The 8,812-nt window shown below is 44.5% G+C and overlaps 1 pseudogene; it reads right to left on the bottom strand.

Annotated features, from left to right (window-relative positions):
• Positions 1 to 3,750: 3,750 nt before the first annotated feature.
• On the bottom strand, positions 3,751 to 7,164 carry LOC109784778 (nuclear/nucleolar GTPase 2-like; annotated as a pseudogene).
• Between the last annotated feature and the right edge of the window lie 1,648 nt (positions 7,165 to 8,812).

Raw genomic sequence — 8,812 nt, 5'->3', positions numbered from 1 at the left:
CCTTTTTTTCCTAGCTTTGGAACTCTCTACAATTTCCTGCATGCATACGGGAGCACATAGCCAAAGTAAGGATGCTGCACTTCTTGTTCAGAGTATCATACAATGAAATGACAAGGAATAACAGGTCCTACCTCGTCAAAATCTTTGTTGATTGTCCTCAGGAAGTGGTCAGATGGGTTCCTCAGGTGTGGACATGGGAAGCCACTTTCAGTGTAATATCTGAAAGGTCAATAACACACATGTTTTTCTATCATAGGTCAAAAGTAATTCAGTAGGAATAAACTGGATGCTTTAGTATGTTTTCATTCTAAAGGAAAAGAAACAACATTGGCTGGCACTTGTACACATTAACACGAGGCTTATTATACAACCAAAGTTCGATCAAGCCAATAGCAAATCTGCTAATGCACATACTACTGAACGTTTATAGCACTCGTGTAGCACTTCCAGCGAGGTTGACCAGCGAATAGAAAATCTGTAGCTACAGAGAGAGACGAACCTGTGGACGGCTGCATCGTTCTCCTACCCATGCTCGACGTTGACGGTGGTGCTGCCATGCCAGCACGAGGAAGAGCAAGAGGAACACCTCCACCTGTGGCGTGGTGCGGCCGGGAGAAGAAGGTGGCCGCCGCCATCCGGTGGCGCCAACCGCTGGGGGTTGGCCTGGTGCTCCTCCCGATGAAGCCGCCCGTGCTCCCTTTATCGAGCATCATGGAGGAGTGGATGAAGAAGAGGCTAAGGTGAGCTCGTGTGGTGGCTGGCATTGGGAGAGGGACGGGAGGGAGAGAGAAGTGTACCCGGTCGCCCAGGAATGCCTTGCTAGAGCCGGAGATGCAGCGAGGCCTGGGACGGTTCTTGGCGCCGGGAGGCCAACCACGCGCCATAGCCCGCGGGAAGCGGAGCCGCACGTGTGGGCGAGGGAGGAAACGAAGAGGAGCCGCCGGAGTCCACCAGCGACAAAGGCGATGCCCTACCCAAACCCCTAGACACAGCTGAGGGTCGCGAGCGAGCGTGAGAGGCCTTGCTCCACGAATCTGGCTGGATGGGAGGAAGAGGCGGGTCAAGGGGAGGTCCTCGGGGTGTTGCGCGCTGCCGGGAGTGGGAGGGGAGGAGGAGTAGGCGAAGGCGGCGACCGATGGATGAAGGAGATGGCGGCGGCGTGTGGTCACGGGAGGGGTGGAGGAGGAGCGAGTGCGGGCGCGGGTCTAGGGTTCTGTCCACGGGCGTGCTCCTGTTTTATATAAGTGTGTGCGAAATGACGAAAATGCCCTTGGCGGGGCACGGGAACTACACGCGGTGGCACGGGCGAGAGTGGCACTGCTCATAGCGAGAAATATCGGACGGCTCACGTCAATCAGGTAAATATACGACGACCGAGGTCATCCGGGCGCGAGATCGGACGGCCCAGATCGCATCAGAGAAACGATCCGACGGCCAGCAGACACTGAGCTTTGAGAACGCTCGGTTTCCCCTTGGTTTCTTGTTTCTGGATGTTGAAATCTAAAAAATGGGCTTATATTTAAGAACGGGGGAGGAGCTGATTCTTTTCTTTATCTAAAAAAACTGATCTTTAACTAAGGTAAATAATAGAGAATAGGGTTTGTTACAAGTACAAAGAACACATTATTACTCTCGCAAAATTATTCACCCCGATTTTTTACTACGACGATGACCCAAAGGTTGGGTTCGGCGAGATAATGGTAAGCAAGATTGTCGGTGGAGCGCTTTTAAGCCTGAAAACTCTTGTGTTTCGTTCATTCCAAATTGTCCACAAGATAAGCATGGTGAGGGAGGATTGTTCGTTCTGTTGTTGAATCGAACCACTAAGCTAGCGCAGTTGGGACTTAAGAGTACCATGCATGAAACGAAAGAGTATTTTCATTCCGCTGCTCTACCAGCCAAAACCTAAAAGGACACTTCACACACGATTTGAGACAGCTGACTGGAAACACCTTGCTTGTCGGTTTGGCATGCCGTCGGCGCAGGTACTTGCCCACCAAGCCTCGACCAGTCCATGAAGGGCCAAGTGGAAGTGACCAACCCAAAGATGTGAAATTGTTCGATGACCAAGAACCGAGGCCTTAGAGTGTAGCGACATGCAAAGTAGGTAAATACCGCAATTTGGCCACCCACGCTTGGCTAATCCATGGGCGGTCCAAATTTTCTCGTGAAGTACCAACCAAGCAAAAAACTTGACTTTTAGAGGGAGCCCAAGCCTTCCAAACCATTTGGTCCATGGGTGAGTGCACCATCCCTAGGAATTGCGCCTCGTAGGGGGAGGCCACCGCGTAGTGCCCACTAACCGTATGTTTCCACATAATTTCATCCTTAGCGAGCGTGTAAAGATGCACCTCATGCAAGAGCATCCAAAGGGTGAAAATTTGTGTGATATGCTCAATGGAAACGGTGGTGGAGGGTTTGATCTTGAGAATCCACACATTGTGCTTGAGGCCTCCCGCACCTTCCAATTCTTTTCGTGAGGAAGCTTTGTGGATGAGCATGGCAATGCCTTTAGGCTTGCACCCAAGGAGCCCAGGTGAATCCCAAAAAGGGGTCTCCGCGCCATTACCAATAGTGATGGTGGTCAATGCATAGAAAAAATTGAGGTCCTCCACATCACACGGTTTCCTATCCCCTACCCAAATCTTGGTAGGATCCTTCCATTCATACCAAGGCCACCGCAAACAAAGAGCACGCGCAAACTTGTTAGTGTTGAGAACCCCAAGCCCCCATAGTCAAGTGGCCGGCAAACAATCTCTCAATTCACCTTGCATTTTTTTCCTGTCATCTTGTCCGAGCCGGACCATAGGAAAGCTTTCTCAAGTTTGTTTACATTAAGAAGGGTGCTTGGCGTGATGACCAACGATGTGATGAAATAGACCACTTGGGAAGTGATCACGAACTTGATAAGAGCCATGTGTCAAATGGTGTTGATGTTTGGCCCTCATAAGTTGTCAACTTGCTTGCAACCTTGTCCATAAAAAAATGTAGATCCAACAACTTCAATTGCCAAAGTAAGAGATGAAGTCCTAAGTACCGCAAAGGGAAGGAAGCCCTAGTTGTTGGGAAACTTTGGGTTATATGATGAAAGTCAAGATGATTGCAACGAGTGGGAATCATTGAACTCTTATGGAAGTTGGTGTAAAGGGCAGACTAAGGCATGGCCTAGTGGTGGGAAGGGGCTGATACCTTCCCACCCACCCAGGTTCTAGGCGTAGTACTTACAATCTGGGTTTGTTGCACCAATTATACTGTAGGGGGTTCCCTTACAATCTTTCTATCAAAAAAAGTTGGTGCAAAGGTCCATAACCTCCCCAAAGCGTCGCAAAATACTTGCAAGATTATCAACATCTTTTTCTTGATCGGAGCCATGAACACAGCTGTGTCATCTGCATAAAGAGACACTAGTGCAGATCGAGCTATAATCCCGGTTCGTAAGGGCCTTTAGTGTCGTTTCCAGAACCGGCACTAAAGTGTTGCGACTAAAGCCCCCCTTTAGTCCCGGTTCAGCACGAACCGACACTAAAGGCCAGCCACGTGGCACGAGGCCGCGCCGTGGGCTGGGGGAAGTTTAGTCCCGGTTGGTAACACCAACTGGGACTAAATGGTTATTAGTTTTCCATTTAATTTTTTGTTTTATGAATTATGTTTAATTATTTTTCAATTAATTATTTTTCATTTCAAACATATTTGACGGTACTACCTACTGTACACGTTATGCATAATATATATATATATATATATATAGAATTTCTCATAGAACCGATCAAATATATATATATATCACATCATCGAATTCGACCATGCATGCATTCACATGCAACTTGGTACATAAAATTTCTCCTACAATTTGCAGACCATTACAATGCAGGCATTACAGCGGGTAATAGTATTCTCCATTGGGATCTATGACCTGCTCGAGGAAAAATTCCACTATTTCCTCTTGAAGTGCTTTCATGCGGTCATCTTCTAGGAGCTGATCGCGCATCTGGAGCAACTTTATTAAAAAAAGGAGATCAATATGGATATATTAGTTGTGTGTATATGTATTAGATCATGAAAAAAGGTTTGTGAATTGTGTTCTGGCAAACGTACCTGAAAGTTTTTGTCCGCTAGCTTCCTTTCGGACGTCTTCATGCGAATGTTCTCGCAAACTACGTAGCCACATAAATTAGTCCCCTGCGCCTGCCTCATGCACTTTACGAGAATAGAATTAATCAGATAATAATTAATCAAGCATGATAATGGTATTGTGATCGAAGTAGAATTAAAGAGAGATGCGCATACATAGCTAGCTAGTGCCGGCAAAGAAAATGAATGGAGGAGTTATTAATTAGCTGATATAAGGAAATGAACTAAAGATCGAGGCCGACATATAGTGCGATAATGATTGAAATTACCTGTCGAGCATCCCAATAACGTTCAAGTAGTATATTTATTTTGTTTCCTTTATTGAGTCCAATAATGTAGCTTTTCCCTCGTCAAGTTCAATGACTAGCAAGATCCAATGACAACTGCATGCATGCGCACACGTTTGTATAATTAAGCGGGCATGTGCATATATAACTCATCAACTACACTTACTAACATCTAGTAAGCATAAATAGAATTTGTATTACAATATATATAGTAACACTCACCCGTAGATGTAAGAAAACAGTATTTCTGGTTCGGTATTTTGATCCACCAAAAACTTTAGCAAGTTTTACTATGTTTCTTTTCCATGACGTTCCCATATCTTTTCATTAACGGTATTTGGGTCAATGAACCCAACGCCAAAGCGTCCAGCTTTTTTCATTTACTTTTCCAAATGACTTGTTGATGCTTGCATGGAACGGTAGGGTGGGATAGTCCCTCAATAGAGTACGCAACCACCCTTTTGTTGCCCAAGCAGGTATTAGATCACATTGAACAACAAATGAAATGTGCCCAATCATCATTGTGTTGTAATGCATTGCAACAGGTAAACAATCAACATTTGCACTAAGAGCACAACTTAAAATGATACCTTATTTAGTAAGAATACCAGGTGTTTGTGCTTGGCATTCTCCTTCAGATGTTTCTCCAGATGGTAGCATCTCGTGCCCATTGGATCCCTGGCATCCAACACCTGTGGAAGAAATAAAAGTTTAAGCAATCAATATATACGGATACTAATTTAAAGCAATATCTACATGCACAGAAATTCTATTGATTACATAGTAAAGAGTAACTCTGATGGGGTCACCACATTGTGTAACACTGACCTGCACAACAACATCTGAAGAGTCTAGAACTTTATAAAGTTCACCCCAAATTCTTTTGCTTTGTCCCTTCTCAAACATATTATGCCTGACTAGATCCCTTAAGCCATCTTCCTCTTCATCCTTTGGCAACTTTGATGAAGCATGTTTTTACTCAAACGCATCTAAAAAGCACAAAATAAAAGTTTACCAAGATACACAGCTATCCTTGACAAATAATAGATGCAACTTCATGCAATTAAATATTACTTTAGAAAATTATGGAACTTCTTAAGACTGACACACTTATTCTTTGTCATATACAGTAGCAGATGAACAGCCAGTAGGCCAGATTTCTTTGTAATATGCATGCAAAGTTGAATGGCATATTCGGATCTAGCTCCAGAACTGGAGACCAATCTTAAAGCTAATTGCTCTGACTCGTACCTTGAGAATCATCAGCTTTCTTTATTAGAGATTCATAATCGAGACTGGATAGTTGTGGTCGTTTACGCTTGCCCTTTGGTCCAAAGGCATGCTCAAAAAGCTCAGTGTCAAGAAGATGTGCACGAGCTTGCTGTAAAATCAACATGAACGAACATATGTGAGTAGAAAAATCATAAGGAAGGAGGAGGCAAGGCCCCCTCAATGTGTATTCGACTACTCATTACGGAACCACCGATTGATCCGATTAGACTTCCCGCGGGGTAGCATACAATATGATACTTCACAATAATGTGGAAGGTTCCAAGCTATTTAACCAAAAATAAAATTGAGCCCAGGAGTACAAGTAATTAAGTTAAACACTAGTTTCAGCAAAATAGTGACAGTCACATACACTAATACTCCATGAGCTGCACGTGCAAAATCAATGATCAGGATGGTAGAAGTATACATAAGTGTTTACCTTCTGATGATCCTGCAGAAGCAATAGTGGCAGATGTTTAGATTTTAGTAACACACTGTAGTTATTTGTAAGCCGTGCCTGGAGTTCTTGCCTGAAATATTCAAGTTCTTTCTGATTGATAACTCGTGTATTTCCTGTGATAACCAAGAGGCAGAATAATACAATCATCATTCACTGTTACACCACCAGGCTTATAATGGAATAAATTCGTATACAAATTTAATCGTCAATCATCTGCACTGCACATCCTGTGACAGTATAACAAATTCAATCCAGCATACAACATAACAAAGTTTGATTTAACCAACTGTTATGTAGACGATCTAATGTATCACCCACCAAGTTCACTATATATACTGTGTCTTAGCAATTACTTGAGCCAATCAGTACTCAGACAGGCTCTAATCAGCAAAAGAGCTTTAGGCATGGTAATTGCTACACTACTAACTGGATACAAAAATGAAACCATAACATCTTCTCTGCTCTCCTCGTGCATCTATCAAGCTCCCGAGTGCTCCTAAAAGTGTACACATCCCTACTTGATCCAAATCAACAGCAACGTAATTACCTGCCCTCGTATCTTAAGGGCATCGATCAAGTGCGCAACTAGAAAAACAAACAGAGAGGTAGGGGGATTTGCTCACCGAACCACCGGCGGTCAGGCTCGATGCAGGTGTTGGGGAGCTCCTTGGACTGGAGATCGTGCTTGACGATCTTCCCACCGCGGTCCCTCACTGACCTTAGTTTGTACATCTTGAGCCGCCGCACCGTGGCCGCGGACCGGCTCCCGCCGGCGCCGCCGTCGCCGCCAGCACCCTTCTTGTCATTGGGGCGGTTGACGTCGAGAGAGTGACGGGGCTTGCCCGACACATTCACTGACCGCTCCTTCTTCTTCCCCATCGCGCGCTGGGCGAAGCTCTCTGGTTGGTTTTCCCCTATTTGTTTCCGTGAGATGAGAGGAGGCGGTTGAAGGAGGCGGCGAGGAGGGAGAGGCTAGGGTTTTGTAGGACAGGCGACGGGGATGGGTTGGTCGACAGGCCATCTGCGGGTCGGGCTGATACTGTACCCACCTCCGCAGGCTGCGGGGCCGTGACCCATTTGCGACGAACACCGTAACGGACAAGTATCCTCCTACCACAAATGAAGGAAAAAAAAGAAGACTAATTACTTTCTCTGTTTCTAAATATAAGCCCTTTTACATTAAAAATAATATAAGTTTATTTAGAGATTTCAATATGAACTACATAAGGATGTATATAGACATATTTTAATGTGTAGATTCACTGATTTTGCTGCGTATGTAGTCTACTAGATCAGGAGCGTGCCTTGGCGCGAGGGTGCCGGTCCGAACGTTTTGGGGAAGCATGTAATACTAAGTCATTAGGAATTCAGGGTTTAACGTACGGGCTTATATAGTATATCAAAAAAGGAGAGAACAAACATTCAACTGTGATAGAAGCAAAACATGATGGAGTTCAATTCGACATTGGATGATAAGGTAGCAGTATGTTCAGTGCTTTATAATACCACAAAAGACATCCACTGGACATGCATTTCGATAACTAAACCGATAATACATGATAGGAGTTAGTAAGAGCAGGAACACAACGAAGAAGAGCAAATAGCTTAATCCAATTGCCTTGGTGGCCTACTTCGTAGGCGCCAATTCATACAAGCAATTGAAAAAAAACAGATATGCTAGAAGATTGCTGCATGAATGAAACGATGAATAATGGCCAAGGCAACCGTATGGATAGTGCATACAATTTAACGGAAACGAAATTCCAAAGAGATGTAGGAGATATGCCCTAGAGGCAATAATAAATGATATTATTTATCTCTGAGTTCATAATTATGTTTATGTTCCATGCTATAACTGCAATGATTCTCGAGTCTGCAATATCCACAAGGCTCGGAGGAAGACTCATATGCACGTGTGGAATAATAAACGGTAAGAAGTATTCCTAGTCTGGCTTCTAAGACTAGCTCAAGTGTTGCATGATGGTTCTGTTTTCCTGATCATGGGCATGTCTATGCCAGCAATTTTGAGGGCACAATGTTAAGAAAACATTTGTGTTGAATCGACCCGGATTGATGTTATGCTAAGAGATTCATTCGTCACAAGTTAATGGTGCATAACACAGAGATGGTTAACGTTTGCATGATTCCTTAGACCATGAGAGAATCGAGTTTCTTCATGCTTGCTTCATGAACTTTGGGGTTTGTTAAACGTCATCCGTAAATGGGTGGCTATTACGGCGGCTTACGGGTTCATGGAAAAGTGTGTCAAGTAACTTGATAGCTCAAGATTGGGATTTGCTCCTCCGACGATTGAGAGATATTCTCGGGCCCTCTTAGTATTATGGTATCCATCATCGTCTGGCCAGACACAGTGTGATTTGATCACTGGGATGCCGGAACACGGAAACGAGAAAAGAGAACAAAACCGGTAACGAGGTAACTTGCATGGTGGACAAATTGTTCGTCCACGGGGATGCAACAAATCTCACCTCGGGTGTTTGTGACATATCGCGAAGCAACAGGAATAGCTCACTGCAACTGGAGGTTCACTCGAATATTCATTCGTGTGGGTATAGGGGTCAATATGGGTGTCCACGACTCCGATGTTGATCATTGATCGGAAGGGATTCCGAGTCATGTCTATACTTCACCGAACCTATAG

This window comes from Aegilops tauschii, chromosome 6 (assembly GCF_002575655.3).
Source record: "Aegilops tauschii subsp. strangulata cultivar AL8/78 chromosome 6, Aet v6.0, whole genome shotgun sequence".
Taxonomy (NCBI): domain Eukaryota; kingdom Viridiplantae; phylum Streptophyta; class Magnoliopsida; order Poales; family Poaceae; genus Aegilops; species Aegilops tauschii.
The sequence above is the reverse complement of the archived record's forward strand: the minus strand, read 5'-3'. Positions and strand labels throughout refer to the sequence as shown.